At 47.3% G+C, this 20,102-nt stretch overlaps 1 protein-coding gene across 1 annotated transcript in view; it reads left to right on the top strand.

The window, feature by feature from the left end:
* Window positions 1-20,102, top strand: part of SEC16B (SEC16 homolog B, endoplasmic reticulum export factor) — a 115,258-nt gene that overhangs the window by 73,685 nt on the left and 21,471 nt on the right. The window contains exons 39-41 of the mRNA XM_065071711.1: window positions 1,439-6,626; window positions 18,589-18,690; window positions 19,578-19,708. The gene's annotated coding sequence lies outside the window, so the exon portion shown is untranslated. The remainder of the gene's footprint in view (window positions 1-1,438; window positions 6,627-18,588; window positions 18,691-19,577; window positions 19,709-20,102) is intronic.

Genomic DNA, 20,102 nt, shown 5'->3' with positions numbered 1-20,102 from the left:
GCCTCCTCACTCCTCTCTTGCCCCTCTCAGCATCACCCAGCCTGGGCTGGACAGGCCTACAGATGAAACGTGGAGGGAAGGAATACCTGCATCATGAGGGGAAGCTAATTCCAAAGGATCTCCAGCAGCAGTGTGGCTTAGGAGTTGTGCTTGGTACGCCTCTTTTCTTAGGCATGTGCTGCTGCAAATCCTCCCTGTGCCTTTTCACCTCGCTGTCTCCTTGCAGGGTCCCAGGTTGGCCTAATTCCAATATAAACATCCCTCCCTATTTTCTGTGCTGCAGTTCAAAGTATTGGTGCAATGTATCTAGAGCAGCCTGGTTTGAATATTGGGATTAGCAGGGTTTTTTGCCGGAAGAGAAGATCCAGTGGTCTGGGATACCTGCTGGTGGTGGAAAGGCTTGTGCCCCAGGGAAGGACCCTGGAAGCTACCGTGCTGACTTCCAGCCTGTGGCACGGGATGCCCTGAAGGTGAATTTTGGGGTTGTCCTATGTAGGGACAGGAGTTGGACTCGATGATCCTTGTGAGTCCCTTCCAGGACATTATATGATTCTGTCGATGAGGCAGAGCGTGCACAGTCCTGAGCTGGAGCTGTTGAGCATCCTGAAAAGCTGCACGCTGGGTCCATGCGCCGTCAAGGCAAGGGCAGCATCATTAAAATTCCTTGTGTGCATAAAAGTGGGCTAAGTCATCAGCAGAGGGCAGGGAGCTTCTGAGTTCTGTGGGCTCGTGCTGATTTACACCGGCTAGGGAACTGGGCCAAATCTGTCTCATTCAATGGATGATCATTCAATTTTTCTCGCTGCTATCAAGCCCTTAAACACAAGCCAATTGAAATCAATGGGAGGCTTTCATCATTTTCAGGGTTATAGGCCTAAAAAATTGGATGCTTGGGGAAAAAGCAGGCAGGGGAAGAGAAAGGGAAGGGAAAAAGGCATAAATGCTGCTGTAACATTATGGCTTAACAACGTAAACAGATGCGAGTGAGAAATGCTTTAGTTACGATTCTCCAGCAGCCACAATTCGGTGAAGCTGAATATACATGGAAATGTGTACATTGAAGAGTATCCTTCGTTATGTAAACAGCTCTACAGGTGCAAGGGGAGCTGGTCCCTCTGCGAATCCTTTCTCTGCATGTCCTATTTCTATATGTGATTAAGTTCTCTGCTCTCCCATTTCAGTTAGGGTTCTTATTAGCGGTAAGCACATGCTCTGCAGGACGGCTGTTATGCACAGAAATGAAGGAAGAATTGGTGCCTTCTGCTCCCAGAAACCAGCAGGATTTTTTTGCAGTAGCTGGATAGAGGGGGAGGTTAATATCTTGTCCAGCCTCTGGCTGTATTTTGATAAAATCCTTTGTCCAATGACTGCGAAGTATTTTGCAAGTATGGCAGGTTAAATCCCCTTCAGACAGGTATTATCTGGTCTATTTTCACAGCTGAGAATTTGCAGCCTTCGGAGCCATCTAGGCGACAGCGCTGTCTTCACCTTGTGATCTCCTGAGCTGAATGAATATGTCAGGATCAGTCCTTCCAAACCCAGCCCCAGTTCGAACGCAGCCCTCCAGTACGTCTGGGTACAGTTAGATCCTTCCTACCTCAGCCTCCCCATCCGTATAACAGGTATGACAATCATCCTTTCCCCCGGGTAAACATTTCGTTATGCGATGCTGCTGAAGCACCTCGGAGGGGAGAAGACCTACAGATAAGTCTGCATTCTCATTTTGGCTACATTTGTGTGCGTGTTTTCTGCTTTAACTGCCGTTCTCTTGCTTCGCCTGCTCATTAGTTCTGCCTGAGTGCAGGACCTCTCCAAAAAAAATGCAGCGTTGGCAGTGGGCATGAATTCTTAACAACTCCTGTCTCTGAAGACAGAAACCGGGGCCAGGCAGCCGGTTTGCTTGCTTGAGAGCAGGAGAGACAGACTAGACCGGAGCTCGCTGCCGCTTTCTCTCGTCATGGGGATGAGTTTGCAAATCACAGGAGGACCTGCAAAATATGCTCAGGTGTTGGCCTGCCTTTCGTGCTTGGGATGACAGACACCTCTTGGTCGGTGTAAGGCATTGAATTTGTTTTTTAAAGCTCACTCTGGCATCTCTTTGCTGTTCTACCCAAGAGATCAAGAACAGATTTTGACTTTTTGAGCCAAAGCTGGAAATTCTGAGCCTGACTTGCCCGGTGCCATGTTGTTCTCTCCAACTTAATGCACAGGGAAGACGTTAAATTGCTAAAAAAATCCCAAACAAAACACCACAGCGATCAAAGAAAAAAATGCCAGAGTTTCCATTGTACCAAATACGAGAAGGGCTATTCTTAGCATTGGACTCTATGGTCCTTAGAGATCCCTTCCAACTTGAGATATTCTATGGTTCTCTCCTAATGCGAGGCTTAAAACTTAGTAATATTTTTGTTGTCTTTCTATTCTGTCAAAGATTCTTTGACTTTTTGCAAATGCAGTTTTTAACATAATCTAGCTTTTCCTTTCATAGACTCTTCGTATTTTGTTTAAAAAAGAAGGATGTCTTGGCAAGTTAGAATAGGTAGGAAGGGAAAGGAAGGTGAATCTTGCCTGGGTGCCATTCATTCTGTTTTCTTTTAATGGCAAGGGTAAGAAAGAAGAAAAAATGCATTCAAAATCTTGGCACTTCTTCGATTTTTGACTCTTAAAAGCCAAACCAGAGAAAATGACAATTTTTTGTGGTGGTAGTAGAATCCTGAATTTTCATTTTACTGGATTCCTGCTGAAATATCATTTTGCGAAATTGTTTTGTTTCTGATGAAATCACAGTATGCACTGAGAACGTTTCCAGCTGATTCTGGGCTGTCTGCTCCCTCTTAGAGCTCTGGTTATTTCTCCATATTTGTCCTTTCCACCTCCATCCTTGCTGATGCCTTTCTTCTACTCCTGTTCCACTAAAATTGCCACCACCAAGACAGTTAAAATGGCCACGAGGCACCTGCATGGATTACTTGGGGTTGAGATCTTTGTGATTCCCAGATCTATTGTCTTGGGCTGACCTGGGTGCCTCCAGTTCACACAATGTATGTTGTGGACAAGTTTTCTTTATTCAGCTCAGGGTACGTTCCTCCACTTCTTATATATGAAAAGGCAGATTTTGGTGCTGGGATATGCCACGTGGCCCATGGAGGTCAGTCAGGTAGGTTGGATCTCTGCATGTGTTGACTGGAGAGTCATTCTGGCTTTGCAAGATCTGAAGTTCAGCTTCCTTGCCAGCTTTCTGTTCCTCCAGAGCTCACATCACTTAAATAAATAAAAATGGTAGGAAACCATGTGGGGAATCTTCAGAACCACAAACTGATCTTTCATCTGGAGGAAAGAGAAAGCTGGAAGGTGTCATGGCCATGGGGGTACACTTTGGATTTTGCTTTTTATCTCAGTCCGTTCTGTGTCTGTATCCCCAGGGAAATGAGCCTAGTTCTGATAGACAAGAGTGTGCTCAAACACCAGCGTTCTGCACCTCTGGTGGTGGTCTTGGCAGAATAGTCTGAAAATCAAATAGTCTCTGGAGTCTGGAGCCTGTGACATGACCTTGGAGACATGGGCTGCCCATCCCTGGACCAGAATGTGCCACCCAAACGTGTGGGGTATGGCTGGAGCTCCCCGTGGGGCTTCCAGAGCTTCCTCAGCCCATAAAACTTGTGGCTTTTTAGGCACCGGCTGAAGTTCACTTAGACCAACTCCACTCTGCACCTCATATGTGTCAAGCTGCCCTGTCCATTGAGAAGCAAAGAGGACACTTGGTGGGAGGAGAACAAGAAGACAGAAAGGCTTAGACAAGACACTCAGCCGCAGGACTGAAAAGTTTCAGATCGTATTGGAGGTGGCTAGGGACTGGCAAAGGTGCAGTGCAGCCCTGACACGAGCCACAGCTCCAACAGCTCCAACTCTGGGGCGAAATGTCCAAAAATCTGTTTGTAACGAGGTTTTTGGGGCTCACTGCTCCACGTCGCGCTGACAGGGCAGTTCCCTCCTTGTCTGTGTTCTCCCAGCCCCACGAGAAGGAATGTTGATTCCACATTCCACTTGTTCTCGAGGGCGGCTTTTGAAATCCTGTTGTAATTATTCACGAGCTGTGATTGGAGCCCACGCTCAGAAACGCTGATTTGCATCCAAGGAGGATCTGATTATAATTGTCGTAGGGAAGTTTGTTTGAGACGGATTCTGTGTCAGCTTGAAATTTTTCTTGATGATGCTCTTTGGGCAGGAGAACTGTGCAGGCATGAGGGCCAGAGAAGGGTAACGAAAGGGACTCTGGGGGTGTTGAGTTTGGGTGTGGAAATTGCTTTTTCTTTAGAGAAGATGAATATGGTAGAACTGCTTAGCTGGAGAAAGAGCAGAGCTGTAGAAACTAGATTAGCTGACTGATCTTCAGGGCACCGCTGTCTTCTCCACCCTAAAGACTTAGGAAAGGTGCATGTTTTGTTCAGGATGGCTGATTTAAATCACCCATTTTAATCATGATTTAAATCAACAAGCAGGAAATCTTGATTTAAAAAACATGTTTTAATCTTGTATTTCAAAGTTCATTTCCTAATGAAACATAGTTTCTCATTGGCTGGCATAATTTGGTCCTATTTTTGGCAAAGCAAAAGGGGACGCGACACCCATGCATATTTATTGGTGCAACTGTACGGCTTAACATATATCTATTCTGATTTGGAACTTTTACGTCTTTTTATTACATTGGAGAAATGGAAAACATGTAATTTCTGATTTATTAGACACGGCTTCTTTTTTTACACTTGTCTTGAGCTATACAAGGACAAAGAATTAAAATGCAATTAAAAATGCATGAAGAAAGCATTTGGAAATTTTGTTGTGGGTATCGCAGAGCAGAGGGCTGGAACGAGCCTCTGCAGATAATCTACTCCGTATGTTGGTGTTGAAGCAAGATCAATTACACCTTTCCCCTCCGCACAGGTGTTTGTTTAACCTTTCTGTAGATGTCTCCAGTGAAAAATCCTGCAACTTCCCTGGTATCTGTTCTAGTGAGAAAGTTGTTTTTAATGTCTAAGCTTAAGCTTTCTTTGCTCCAAGTTAAATTATTTCTTCTTCTTCTGCCACTGCAAACACAGAGAACAATCGACTGCTGTCTTAATAACCTGCTAGCTACTGGAAGATTGTTATGCCTCTGTGCCTTAGCCTTAGTCTTCTCTTTTTCTTTCTTTTTTTTTTTCCTTAGACTGGATGAACCTAGTTCATTTAACCTTTCTTTGCCAGTTCTTCTTCCTAGAACTGTGACGGTTTTATTTCTTCTCCTTCGGACTGCCTCCTGCTTTTTCATCTCGTTCTGCATCTGCACTGAAATGACTTTGTGGATGCTTCAAAAGGAGGAATTGCTTGCCTGCGATGTGTAAGCAAGCTGCGGAACTCATTGCCACGGGATCCTGTGGATGCTAAAGATTAAATGGCTTTGGAAAGTGTTTAAACAAAGGAATGAAAGGTGTTCCTGAGCTGTGCGTTGCTGGAAGGCCTTGTGAGATTGGGATAAGCAAAACACAGAGGGAGGAGGAAAAAAACGCTGCTGCTTGGTCACTTGATTTCATTGCTGGTTTTGGGGTCCCACTAGCCCTGTTGGGGTCACGCTCCTGCTGGTGCTCTGCTCTGTGCCTGTGCTGTGATGTACCGGGAGCCGGTCCTACTGCCCTGTTTCGGAGAAGCGCTGGGATGTGCCTATGTCTTCCTCCCACAGCTCCTCTTTTCACAGCCTTTCCTGCCCCTGCCCTCCAACTGGCTCTGAAATCAGGAGCCAGCTTTGGCTTGAGTGCCCTGCAAGGCAGAGCCTCGGAGAAGCTGGGTGGCAGCAGGAGGTGTATGGGTTTGCTGGGATTTATGTGTTAACCAGAGGCTGCTGGAGGAATGTTCTACTCTTTCCTCTGGCAAAAAGGAGCATGGCGGGGGGAGTGGTGACTTTGCCGGAGCACGACGGTGGTTAATGCTATCCCAGCCAGGCTGTGCTAGCGCTGTAAACAGCCATCGGGAAGCAAAACCTCTCTTTTCCTCAAAATGTACTGGATTCGACAGCTCTCTTTTTATCTGTTCAGAAAGTGCTGAAGTGTTTCTAGGCGCTCTTCAAAAGCAATTCTGCACTGCCTAGAGGGGGCTGTAATTCACGTGGGGAGCCAGGAGAAAATGATGCTGCTCATCTCGGCACAAGTGTGTAAACCACTTAACTTCTGGCTTCAGCTCCTGTGAGAGATTTAAATGTAAGGATGGGAGTGTGGGACTTACAAAAGGACTCTGTGGGTCACCAGCAGGGTGAGGGTACACTGGGAAACCATTACTTCTGGAAAGGCAAGGTTTGAGGAGAGCACTGCTTAGTCCTGTAGTATCTTCAAGGATGTTCAAAAAGGTAATTGCTGTCTCTGTCTTATCTATTTGCTGAGACCTCATGATATCATGTGATTTTCATGAGAATGCCCTGTTGTTGAAGAACTTCAGAGAGCAGTCTATTTCTATCTATCTGTTATTTGGCTTCCAAATCTCTTTTTCCTTTTCAGTTCACCTTGTGGAACGGAGAACTCTTTAGGAAGACCCTGCCTGGGTTTAACTCTGCTGAGGCCACTGGAGCACAGCATGGACAGGATCAGGCCTTCCTTGCTTGGGTGAGGATGAAACCACTTCAGCATCTATGGGGATGGTGGGCTGAGGATGGACAAAGCAAAAAGTTGCTTGTCATCTCCCAAATGATGCTCCCAAGAGGAGGTTGGATCTGGAAGGGGCTCATCACAGGTATTGCATCCCTCACACTTCTTGAAAAATATTTGCACTGAGTGACGTCCTTGTTTCAAAAAATAATAAAGCTGGGCAGCTTGCAAGCCGTGGGCTTGTGCTTGCCTTCTCCCTGGTGTTCATCTGCTTGGCAGTGTCTTTGCTTTTGCTGAACGATTTGCTTTTAACTCTTGCTGCTGTCTGAAGGCAGAGAGCATGCAGAGAAAGAACAGGTTTGCATTTTGCATTAGGCAGGGGGTGGGCACCAAAATCCACTCCTCTTCTTTAATCTTGGGTGCTGAAGGTGATCGGAGCTTTTTATACAGACCTTTATCTGTTGGCAGCTTAATTAACTAATGGTCCCAGAAAGCTCTTACAGAACAATTGATTTTATCCACTTCAGTATCGTTATCTCTGTCCTATTGGCACCCAGGCTGCTGTGCAGCCAGTTCTTAGGTAGTGAAAACTGGACATGGTTTCTTCTCCCAAGCCTGGTTTTTATCCGTGGGTTTTTGGATTAGAGATTTAGATTTAGAGAGAAAATAAAATCCTCTCTCTCTCTGTAGCTGTGTGGGGAACACGTGGCTGTGGCTGTAACAGCCTTAGAGGATGAATGGCACAGGGCAAGGAAAACATGATCAGCATTGTTTCCTTGCTGCCTTGCCTCACCGTCGCTGCTCCACACCTGACCTGAGGACACACGTGAGAGCAATGCAAGATGTTCAGCCCCTTGTCGTGGTGTCTTTCCCTTGTCTCTGGCCTGAACCGAGGTCTTTTTGGTTGCTAGTTCTTGCAGTTTGGCTGGTGGCCCTCCTGGTGATACATGTCGTGTTGAACTCCCGTGTTGCAGGAGCACGTGACAGAGAGAATCACAGCACTTATTTTAATAAAACTTAATTCCCCTGCTTCCATTTAAAAAAAAAAAAAAAAAAATCTATGTAAGAAGACACAGCTGAGCCCTTGGATCTAGATATAAGAAAGTAGAGGGAAGATCTCCCCTGGGGGTGTATGTGTGCATTTAAGAACTTTCCTGGTGCGAGGATATGGACTCCTGGGGTTGTTGGATTCACTGAGGCCTCTGTAATGGGGATTTCTGGGGTGAACTGGGGTTTGAAGAGAATTGAAGCTGGCTATGAAAAAAAATACATGACCGGAGTCCTCTTCCAATTCATGCTAGGTTGGTTTTTGTATCTTATTTACCAAGGGTAGAAGGAATTTAGAATGGCACCTAGAGCCAGAGCAAATAGCTTTAAAACTTGATGCAGGTCCTTCCCATCCCTCCAGCTTTCTCAGTCACCTGCTCACTCCCCTTCCACCCAGCACAGAACACCATGAACCAGTGGCTCATCACCTGGCCAGGTAAGACATCCCACATCTGGTGCCTCTGTCTGTCCTCACAGCCTTCCTACAGCATCTGTGGCCCTATGGGCATCATGGCAGGGTCCTTGCTGGAGCTAAGGGTAGTTGTATCAGCCCCTCCCACCCCTCTTTTTATTAAAGAGTGATAAAACGTGCCAGTACACATGGTGACATTTCCATACAGATGAGCTGATGGTCCTTCAGGCCTGGAAATGAGCTGAACCATCACCACTGTCCCCACAGAGCCTGGGACAGTCAAAGCTGACTTTGTCCCATGTTGTACAGTGGCTTAGTGCCGTAGTGGGTCCTTCTGAGCTGCTGGTGATTAGGGGGATGATGTTGCTTTGTTTGAAACCCAGAAAGGATCATTAACCCAACCAGTTTGGCTTCCTGCATGGCTAAGCAAGAGAGCCCCAGAAATGTAATGGGCTGCTCTCATGGGCAATGGCTCATGCTTGATATTTATAGAGAAATGGTGCTTTGAAAAGACTCCGTTTTTTAGCTTCTCCTGCTGTTCTCTAGCTAGGTCTGAGCCTTGCTCTTAATAAGGGAAATAGAGACATCTCTTTACAGTAAAGGCAAAAAATAAAACCCCTTTGCTTTCCTTCCCATCTTGTCAGGGGCACCCTGCTGTTCCTCTCTGCTTTCTTCCCATCTCACAAAGGGAGCGGATTCTCTCTTGGTTGTGCTCCTCACTAGAGGACTGGTTGCTGAGCGTGTCCATGCAGCCCTACTGTATCCCTTCAGCTGTTTTTTTAACAGCAAGCAGAAAGAAAACTGCAATGGTCTGGGGGCAAAAGAGGAGTTTGGAAGACCTGGGGTTAAGTCTCTGTTGTGTTTTGGATTTACTGTGTAGCCTTGGAAAAGTCACCTCTGTGTATCTGCGCTCTATGTGTGAGTGTTAGCTCTGTCTTCATCAATGTGGTCTGGCTGGCTTCTTTAGTATTAAACGATAGCCATGTGTCGCTTTGAGCCATCATCCATCCACCTAGGAAAATACGCAGGTGTTGAAACAAGGGTCACTTTGAAGCTGAGCCTCCAACATTTGTGTTTCTCGGGTGCTTTCAGTAATAACATGACCCATGTTTTATGTACAGGCTGGAAATACTGCAAAAGGCTGTTTTGAGCCCTGCTAGCTTTAATTGAGATCCAGGCTCCTAGCAGACCTTGCAAAAGTAGCCTGACACCCTGCGCTGTGTTGTTCCAGTGAAAATGTGTTCCTTGAGCTTTATAGCTATGCTTTGGATAGACGTTAGTGGTCCTAGGTGTGCGTAATCTCTGTCACCGAAAGAATTTTGGCTCTGGCTCTGCAAGACTTGTCGGATGTGTGTCATGATTCTGCTTTCATTTTCTGCTCTGGAAAATCACTGGCTGTGCAAGGATCTCCAGTGAGAAAATGTTTGGTTAAAAACTCGAGGGACACTCCTTGGTGAACCCGTGGGAGAAGCCATTTCCCAAGTCTCCTCCTGTCTGCAGGGGCTATTAGGAGATTCATTGATTCTGCTCAAAGCCTGTAGGTTTATAAACATGGGCCCTTTTTTTCAGCGGAGTTGAAAGGAACAACTTGCATGTGATTTCCTTTGGGAGCAGAGTTGGCCGTCTGTTCCTCGGTTCAGGACTGTAGCAGTGAGGAGGGGGAAAGCCAGGAGAGCACTGAGAGCATCTTGGTTTGTGCTGGGCTAGGAAAACCTGCGTTGTGGTGAGGATGGGCAGCAAACGTTGTGATTTCACACCCATTAAAACTCGTACTGCTGCAGTGGTGGTTTCCTGCCAGAAGGATTAGCCCCGTTGGAACCTTTGCTGCAGCATCCCGGGTGTAGGTGGGTGGATGAGGAAGAGGCTGAGGTCATGATTTAGCTCTTAGGCTTAGGCTGAACTACCGGGCTTTGAAACGTGGGAGCAAGAGGCAGCTTTCCTGGGCTGCTGCAACACTCAGAACACGCTGACGTTTCTGAGGCTTCCAGATTTTACAAATACGTTGAAGATGGCTTTGGGCTCATGGCTGAGGGATGCTGTCACAAGGAAGCCCACAGTGTCTGAGAGCTTGCAGAGCTCGTTGCAGAACTGAGACTGGAGAAGAGAGGTGGGCTGGCTTCTCTTCCAATGTTGTTTTTTCTGCCGTACTTGGGAAGATTCAAATACTCCTGGGACCTGCTCAGGTCTGAGGCTTCTCCATCACTCTGTAGCTGCTGGGGTCACTTTCACCCTGCAGAAGGGATTGAAGGGCTTTTCACTGGAGCTCCTGGCCCTCCTGCACAGAAATTGAAGGGTTGTACTCCTTGACTTGCGAGACAAAATGACTGCAGTTGCTGCGAGAGAGCAGGAAATCATCTCTGTAAAGCTGTCCAGAAAGCCTTGAATTCAGGTACAAGCCTCATGTTTATAGGAACATAAAAGGAACCATGGAAACTAAATATGGGTCATAGCACCCGCAAGCAGAGATATTGGAGGGATTGCAGAGTTACTCTAATTTTGCTGCCTTCGGATTTGCTGTGCTGGTTTCAAACCTGCCAGAGATCCTGGGGTCTGAAGGCTGTCTTTGGGATCCCTATGAGGAAGGAATTTTCTGGGGAAGGAAGGAGGCAAAAGACCTCATTAAATGCCTGCTCCACAAAGGTCGCACACTGCTCAAGTCGTACGTGAGATGCTGCTGGCTGCAGTGTTTCTGTTGAGCCCGAGGGAGGTCAGGTACCTGGAGAGGAGTGAAGAGCTTTACATGTCTTGTTGACCTGGAACTTCAGCTTTGCTTCCCTCTGCTTGCTTATGCAGAGGATTACCCCGTGCGGCTCTGCGTGCCCTCCTGGGCCCTTAGCAAGGATTCAGCTGCTCTGCAGTCCCCACCTTCATCACAGGGAAACTTTTTCACCTAGCTGCTGCCAGCATGCTTTTGGCGACCCTGGGTGTCCCGTCAGCTGTTATAGGCCATTAAAGGATTTGTTTCTCGGTGTATGAAAAGCCTTAATTCAATTCTCATTCTCTCCTGGCATTCCTCGGAGGTGAGTGCGTCCCCTCGGCATGAATCCTCCGATGCCGCTAATTGACTTGAAAGTAGCTCGTGTCTCCTTGGAAATGTCACCCAGGCCTTTTCAAGTGCAATTCCAGGCAATCAGGATCAATACGTTTCTTTAGCTAAGGGTATTAGCACATGACTGACAGCCCCGCGGCATTAGCTTATTCATATGGACTTCCAGATGCTCATTTTTCTTCCCTGTCTCGGCTCTGGTCCCAGTGAGCGGGGGGGCAGATCTTGGAGTGGAGCCATTCCCTGAGCTGCAGTTGTTCAGGGAGCGCTGGTGGGGACCGTGCTGGCTCTCCACACCTGCCCCAAATCTATAGGGTGCTCTTGTCCCCCTGTCTTCCGGGCGAAATCAAACTGCATCGCCCCATCCACTTGTTCATCGCATCGTGGCCTCGAGATGTTTCAGAAAGGCAGCGGCTGAATTTTTCTGCCAGCGTTAATCAGTGCGGCGCTTCGTTTGATATAAGAAAAGGTGTCAGCATATTTTTGTGGTACCTTTGCACAGAGAATACTGTCAGTGTAATTATCTGTCCGCACATCCCTCGTGTTCCTGAGAGGCTGTGGTCCACGGCAGAAGACTTCCCTTGCTTTCCTTGCCATGTGGTGATGCTGGGGTGGTCCTGGTGCCTGAAACATTTTGATTTTTCATGACATCTTTCATCAGGTGTACATTCTCCTGCTTTCTTGCCTCAGGAGTGTTTACGAATTTGTCTTCGCAGCAGCCCTGTGAGGAAGGGGAGTGCTGCTCTCTCTGCTGAGAGGTAGCGGGGTGAAAGCACTGAGAAATGAATTGAGAGGTGCTCACAAAAGCGCTTGAAGCAGTGCTTCTGTGAGTGAATTCCATCTGGACCCAGGTGCCCTCTCCTTTTCTTGCATCCCTCTCTAATGAGGCTGCCAGAGCTGATGCACCCGCACCGCTCCTCTGGAGAGCCCCCCATCCCTTCTGCACCCCAACTCTGCCTATTCTCTTGGCAACCAGAGGGGACCTCACCCCCAAGTTTGCAAAACACTGACTCAAGGGAATTAAGAGCAACAATTCAGAAGCAGATCAAAGAATATTTCAGCTTCTCAAAGGAAGAAACTGAGATGCTAAGAGCTGTATCGAAGCAAGGCGATGTTTCTCAGACACGATTCTGCTGGGTGCTTGCCACCCTGCCCTGCAGCTAGCGGTGCTCCCAGCTTCCAAGAAAAGCTGATCCCTGGCATCGGTATGTGTTACAGCCGCAAGGAAAACACCTGAAGTTACCTCCCAAGTGGCAAATATTAACATACAGAGGAAATAAAGTGTGCTGCACAGTGGTACTGGGAAATCTTGGAGGGCTTCTCTGCCATGCTGTGAATTTGGATGTCTCCCTTGCACGGCTGATGAAGGCATGTCATCTGCTGTCACCTGGGATTTATAACCGTAGAGGCGGGGAATCCATGTCAGGGATCTGTGGAGAGCAGGTTCCCAAAAGGGACATCAAAAGATAAACAAGAAAGCGTGGAAGTCTTAATCCGTGAGGCTGCCTGGATCCCTGCGGGTGCCTCGGACTGAATTTTGTGTCCTCTGAAATGAGCCAGGAAGGAGTTAACGTGCGTGCCCTGTGAGACAGCCAGAACAAGTGCATCTGAAGCTCCGGCAATCAGAGGCAAGCAACAATTATTAACGCCTCGGCATTTAATGTGGCAGATCGCTTACGCCCCCAGTTATATTGTGTGTTCAGTTCCAGAGCACTCGGAGTTGTCAGTCAGCAGGTCCGTAGATCATGGTGACCTTAGCATCATGTCAAGGGGCTTCACTCCATCAGGGATAATGAACATCTCCCACTGGTTTCTTCCCATCATTCATTTGAGATCCAGAAGTTCATCATGCAAATGACAAACAATGTTAATTTTCTGCAAATAATTCCTCCAGATGTCCACAGGATTCCAGCACGCCTTGCCCAGAACAGTAAAATATGTTTGTTTTCCTTCCTATAATTCATCACCAGGCCCACAAATCTACCCAAACTCTCTATAAACAAAGCAGGAGGCAGAGCGCAGAGGATAATAGTTCACTGCAGACGTGTCTCACGGTCTCTCCACAATGCACGTGGGGAAAGGGGTGGTGGAAGAGGTCAAGAAGTTTCTTCTCAGGTGAGCTGACTTTGTCTGCACTCATTCTCACAAATACAGTGAGCGTGGTGGTCTGGGCCAAGCCTCTCACAAACACGGGTCAACGTGGGAGGAGAAACTCAGGAGGAATATTTCTGGGCTTAAAATTTTGGTCTGGCATACAGGAATGGCTAGATCTGGAGTGAAAGCTGCTGCAAACCTTGTCTGCGTCACTAGGGAACTCTTGATCAGATGGTTAGACTTGATCATGGATCTGTATCAAGCTGTGTTTCTGATGAGTACCGAGAAAAATAAGGCAGAGTTCGGTTTCTCCAAGCATCTCTCAGCTCCCTGAACTCCAGATCCAGCCAAAAATGTATGAAGAGCTCTAATCCAGGGAGGTTTGGGCCACAGAGCACAAGAAGTTTTGGCTTGGACAAATCTGAAGATATAATGCAGGAGTTCACTCCAGCCAATGTATCTGGAATAAGGCAGGGCCATGACGAGGCCGCCAAGAAAATGGCTGTATTTTTTATTCACACAGGAGGTCAGCAGGCAGCCAGCACAGAAAACCCAGGGAGGATGGTGCTCCTGCTCGTATTCCAAGGCAGGTAAAGTTTAGGAGAGTCTGAGGGCAGGTCCCTCTTGCTTGTGGGTGAGCCGCTTAACAAGAGCGCAGCTTTGGATGCTCTTGGGGCATCCTCTCGACTCCAGCAGGAGTTCGCTGGGGCAGGCGCGTGTTGCTGCTCAGCTTTTCTCCATCTCTTTGCCATAAGCCCAGCAGGTCCAGCTTTGCTGTGGCTTCTTCCTCCCCGTTCCCCTGGCTCCTGTCAGCCCCCAAAGCAGGCACCTACTCCCTCCCCTGCTGCCCTTTTCACACTGGAAGGCTTTTTAAAGGCCCACTAAGCTGCAGCTGCTGTGTGGCTTTTTGGTTTTTTTTTGGTGTTTTTTATGATGACTTTTAAATTAATTCCTTTTTTGCTGGCATTGGACTATCTGTTCCCCGTGTCACAGTGCAGAATGAGCTCGTAACTCTCTTGACTGCCTCGTGGCTGAGTTATGGGGTCTTCTGTAGCGTAGCCCAAAGGGTTTAATTTAACTGTGGATGTTTTGAAGAAAGCAGTGGAGAGCTGGCAACTGTCTGGTACTTTTGCTGTCCATACGCTTGGAAAGTTTATCCTAATGTTTGACTGAAAGGTCCTTTTGTTTAAATTAAACTTAGGATTTCTTGTCCTTTACACAATAGATCTGGCAACAGGGTTGTTTTTTTTTTCCCTCTTTCCATTTTGCTTTTCCTTTTTGCTTGTCTGAAGACTGTAACCACGTCTCTGTCCTCTCTAGACTGAGCATCACAAATGCTTTCCATCTCTCCTTGCCAACCATCTCCTATAGATTTCTAGTCACTGTTGTCTGTCTCCTTTGGACTGTCTCCAATTGTTCATACTGTCTTGGAGATCAGTATCCCAAACTGGACAACATGTTCCAGCTGAGATCTTAACGGTGCAGACAGCATGTGAGGATAATTTGAACTGCTTATGCGTGACATCTTTTTTGCTTTGATCCTGGTTGCCCTTGGCATGATCTTGAACCTATTTTGGGGCAAGTGGGGTGAAGTGTTTCAGTTGCTGTCTGGGCCACCTGTTATTGTCTCCTTGTCACTACACACGGACACTAAGATGACCATCTGTTGTAGGAACCTGTGTCTCGAGTCGGGGATGCTTGGGTGAGCTAATACGAAAGGACAAAAGACGTGGTCTGCTTGCAGGAACTGAAGCTCGTTAACCCCCCTGCAGATGCTCTCCATGTAGGCTCCTACATGAGCCTGTTTACAGGGAGGTTTAATGTACACGCAATGCCTGTTAACATGCAACTTGCGCCGAGTCCCACCTTAGCTGATTTGCTGTAGCTTTCCCAAGTGTCAGCTTGCACCTGGATTGATGCCATGTGTGTTGCTTGTCTGGCAAGTCCAAAGCATGGAAGAGCCACCGGTGATTTGGATTTAACCCTTGGTGCTGAATGTGTTGGTGTCTCTCACCTCCCTGTTGCTACGACTGAGAGAATGGGCATGTGCTCACTTATCCTTTCTTCCCTCCCTCCTGCAGGCTCTGTGTGTCAGCACCTTTGACTTCTCCCAAGCGAGAGAGGCTGACTACGTATCCCTGCTTCCCCAAAAATCAGTTCTGGGGTGGCAGTGAGTGGGAAGAGTCATTTGCAAGTTCTGCTTGGACAACCCCTCAGACCTGTGGTATTTGGGGTCAGTCCCTGGGTATGGTACAGGGCTTTGCCTGCTTAGTGTTCCTCTTGTATGAAAGAAATCGGTGGGGTTGTGTTCGCTGGAGCACTCTTCTGCTCACAGAGCTGTGGAGGAGCCATGGGGAAAGAGAGGAGTCCTTGTTCTTTCCTCATCCCTAGCTCTTTGTCTTTTTATAATTGTTCTTACAACCATCAGCTGGCTCATATTTTCTTAATGCCCATCCCTGGTTTGGTCCCCTTAATGAAGAACAGCATCTTAATGACACTTCTGGGGGTTTGTCCTCAGGAGGACAGCATCTAATTCTGTAGTATTTGCTCAGTTGAATGGGTCACTGGTTTTACTGGGCTTGTATGAAGGACATTTTACAGATCCAAGTGCTCTTCAGGGGCTGGGCTGTGTCTTGGGCTCTTGCAAGACGCTGATTATATTTCCTCTGGCCTGACTTTGGGGTGTGGAGAGCAAAACTGAGACATCTATATGTGGAGCAGGATAGGATTTGATCCCAGCCAGCTTGTTCGCTAACCCAGCTGGAGGGAGAAGGTCTGGCCAACAGTGAGTAGGAAACCTCAGCCTCCTGCAGGAAGGATGGACTGAGGTCCTCAGATTCTCCTCCCGCTTTTTAGGACTGGGCCTAAACCAGAGCATAGTTCTGACAAACCCTGAAGACCTCATGACCTCCTGGCAGTAAGGATGGAATTGCAAATTTACTGCAATGAGCTGGTGCAACTCCTCAGATGGCGCCAGCGTCAGTACCAGATGTGTTGCCTTTGATTTAACTTCTGTCTCTGTAGAAATGACCAAAGAGAACCTGTAAATCCCTTGTGTTTCTCAGGAGTTTACCTCTGAATGTGAAGTAAATCAGTGTAAGTGTCTTGTCTGGCCTTTACCGGAGTCTTAGTTAGGTAATAATCTGTTTCTGGCTTCACTTGGATACTGTTTGCAGCCCAAATAGTGACAAGTTCTGTGGGACAGCCGCCATCTCCACCTCCAACTCAGCTCCTGGACTCAGGCAATTAGATGAGACTCTCTTTCATCTAAGTGCTTTTTTTTTTAATCTTTCTAATCTATGGAGGGAAGCTGGCAGATATCGTCTTTAAAGGTAAGGAAAATGGAGCCAGCATTTTGTATTCCAGAAATCTCATTATTTTCCAACTAATACGCTGATTTTTGGATGTTGGGGTTTGACAGTGACACAAGGGTCATTGCTGAACAAAGCAGAAGCAGGTCTGTCTTGGCGAAGCCCGAATGAGTGAAATATGCATTTTCCATTTGTGAATTCTCTGGGTCATGTCAAGGAGTGAGGCATTGTGGGTAATTTCCCTTTGCCTCTATTTTCACAGAGGAGAAAGTGTGTTTTAAGAAGTTACTTGATACTGATCTGTCCGGAGTGCTTTTCCCAGGCTGGATTTGGGAAGGGATTATCTCAGATTTTCATTTAGTTCTGAAATCCTGGATATTGGTTTTATAAACTAAAACCCCTTCACAGCAGGTTGCTTATTCTGTCTTGTTGTTTTAGCTTGATGCATAGGAAGGAATTTAAATTTTCTGAAAGGATGGGGCCAGTGCCTCGCCAGGGTAAATCGGCATCGTTCAAATATTTAAAGGCAGATGCATCAATACTGGCAGCTGAAGATCTTGCTTTCTTTGATTAAAATCTGATCAAGATTACTCAGCCTTACCAAGGGACTTGGATTACCAGTCTATAAAAAGAAGAGTAGGAGAAGAGAGGACATTAAATATAAAAATAATCCAATGAAGGATGTGAAGCTAAACCTATTGCAAATTGAACAATAATGAAAACATCCTCCTTAAACAGGTGGAGGGCAGCAGGGCTTGCAGGCAAACGCTGGGCTTGGAGCTGGGGCTGGGGAAGAATTATTGCTCTTGGGTTTCTCGTGGCCATGGCCCAGTCTTTTTAAAGCAGGTTTATTCAAAGGAGAACCTTGCTCATTAGAAAACCCCCAAGGGAGTGTTGCAGGAGGGGATGTGGGTGACAAATCCTTTGGAAAATCCTTGCCTCTGCTTCCTCAGGAGACCTGGGCTGGTGCCAAATCTCACGAGCAAAGCGGCAATTGAAGCTGAGGAACAGAAAATCAACTCTCCTCCAGATTTCAAAAAGTGAAATGTGTGTTTGTCTTTAGGGTTTCTTACAATGGTTGAGCTTCACCTCTCCCCTTCTATTGCAGCATATTTTTTTCCCCCTGTTTTTTCGTTCCTTGTAAAATGCAAAACTTATTTAGGGAATATCATTATGCCACGTGATTAGGCTTGACGGACAGTGACTGATCAGGGATGCTGCAGGGGTCAGCAACGGTGGCCTTTTCCATGAGTCTGTCAAACCGCTCAGCACGTGTCCAGCTTTACCAAGAGTTCTTATGCATGTGGCCCCTAAACTCAATAAAATCTGATCTTTGAAATAGTGGTGTAGCTACTGGTGGGGCAGGCAACATGGGTCCTAAGCTAGATGGCTTTTGAAGCCCCCCAAGTCCTACTGAGAGCAGCAGATTAATCTCTTTATGGAGCACACCAGCTCCATGGGCTTGTTGGGGTGGTGAGTACATCCCTTGGCAGTCTCTGTTGAAAACATGGAAGGAGATCTTCTGTGGGGGTTGCAGGACTTGTGACTGGAGTGTCCTTTTGTATCCAAGACAGGCAATGGTGAAAAAGATGCTTTGACTACATCAGAAGACCCTGGCAGCCTTGAGAGGAGGGCTGAGTGGCCTTCAAAATACTGGTAACTTAAACCAGCGCATCTCAGATTGCCAAAGGAGAGGCGAGGGGGTCATTGTGGGACCTCCTGGGCAATTACATACATGGATGGTCAGTGAAATCGCCTGAATGCCCCAGCAGTGATGCCAGCCTGTCCAGTTTTCTTTAATCGGAATTAGGGTCAGATGAGGATAGGATTGTATTTTAATAAGTATTTGTTAGCAAGTGCTTTCCCTTCCCCCTCCCTGCTAATATTGTTAATTTTCCTTGCAGGAACACGTGCATCGTTCAGCTTCTGTTGCTCCATGTGTCGTGCTCTGTTACTCCGTCTCGCTCGGAGCCGCAGAGCGGAGGGAACGCTGCCAAGGCTTTTTTCTGGGAATTTGCTCTGGTCCTGCTACTTCCCTGGGAGCGCTCAACTGATGTGTTTTGTTTGCAGGGAGAATAAAACGTCAGCTACTGAATGGCCTGTCAGAGACCCAAGCATGGACCAACTGCTCTGTCGTCTCTGCGCGTGGGTACCCGCATACACGTAGCCATGGTAAATTTTGGGTGATGACTTTTTGAGAAAGTAGCTGAGCAGTGAATGTGACTTCCTTGCCCTATTTTAAAAGACGTGAGGCTTTGCTTAAGGCAGCTTTAGGATAAAGTTGCTTCTCCCTGCCAGTGCTTTCTCACATGCCAAAACGGGGCCTCCCGGCACTGTGATACCCCATGGAAGGGCACTCCTCTCCCTCCGAAATGCAATTGCATTTTCACACAGGCTGGGTGCGAAACGGTGTTTAAAAACATTGTTAACTGAAATGCATTGGTGAACACATTTTTAAAACACCTGCTTTCTTGTTGGAGACATGATTATATTAATACTTCCCCAGACTGAACTGCTGCAGGGAAGGCAGAGACGCGGTTGCTCTCTGTGGCTGGCGGGGCCGTTTGTTCGTTAGCGTGGGGCTGGATTTCTGATGACTCAGAAGGGAGCTCAGCTGCCCCTAAGCTATTTGCAGATCTGAAGATCAGTGCTGCTGTGGTTATGAACCAGGACTCTGGTTATTGCACTGAGCAGAGCTCAGACCGAAAGCCATCGCAGTCTCAAAGTGCGTATAAAAAGTGAGCAGCTGAGGGCTCCCAAGTGCCAGGTTTGCACAGGGCACTCGCGGGCAAGTCCCACAAAAATAGTAAGATGGATGCTAGGTATGGGATTCTTGCTGCCTGCCTCAGTTTCTTTCAGGCCGTGGGAGGGAGAGGGAGGAATTAAAAATGTCAAGCCTCTGTTTGAGCCGTCTGAAGTAGATAAGGAATGAGAGATGAATGTTGTGCAAAAACAGGGGCTTTACTACTGCAGGAGCTGGTGATGCTGAGTAACTTATGCTTTCTGATTTATAATTCCTTCCTGGTCTGGAGACTTTTATCAAATATCTTTGTACACAGAGCCTGGGGAATATTTGATGGGAAAGCCTTTTTTCTTGTGGGATGTGTCTGTGAGCCTTCTCTACCAGGGAACAGCAGCCTCACACCTCTTGGCTACCCCAGTGGACCAAAATGACTCAGGCACAGGACTGGTAAGCAGTGGTCACTGGTTCATATAGCTCCATGACCTGCACCTACACCTGCAGCACCCTGGGTTGCAGAGCCTGTGTGCTCACTTGATGTCTTTAAGCTCAGCTCTGGATGCCGTAGGTGGCTTCATGTCGTGCTCTGAGCTCCTGGGCTGTGTTTGACCCTCTGTACTACCTGGGTTTCCTCTTTCTGGGGTCTCTCAGAGTTGGGCAGACCAGCTGCCCACACACCACTGTAACACCCTTCCTTCTTGCCTTTTGTTTGCCTTCCTGAGAAAACAGAATTAATGTGTTTTTTGGCTCTTTTCTATTTGCCCACCCCTAATAACTTTACAGCCTGATGGCTGATTGCAGGTCTGCGTGCCGGTGATCTTAAAGATAACGAGTTCCTACCAGC

The sequence above is a fragment of the Columba livia genome, chromosome 8 (genome assembly GCF_036013475.1).
Source record: "Columba livia isolate bColLiv1 breed racing homer chromosome 8, bColLiv1.pat.W.v2, whole genome shotgun sequence".
Lineage (NCBI taxonomy): Eukaryota > Metazoa > Chordata > Aves > Columbiformes > Columbidae > Columba > Columba livia.
This window is presented reverse-complemented; position numbering and strand designations above follow the sequence as displayed.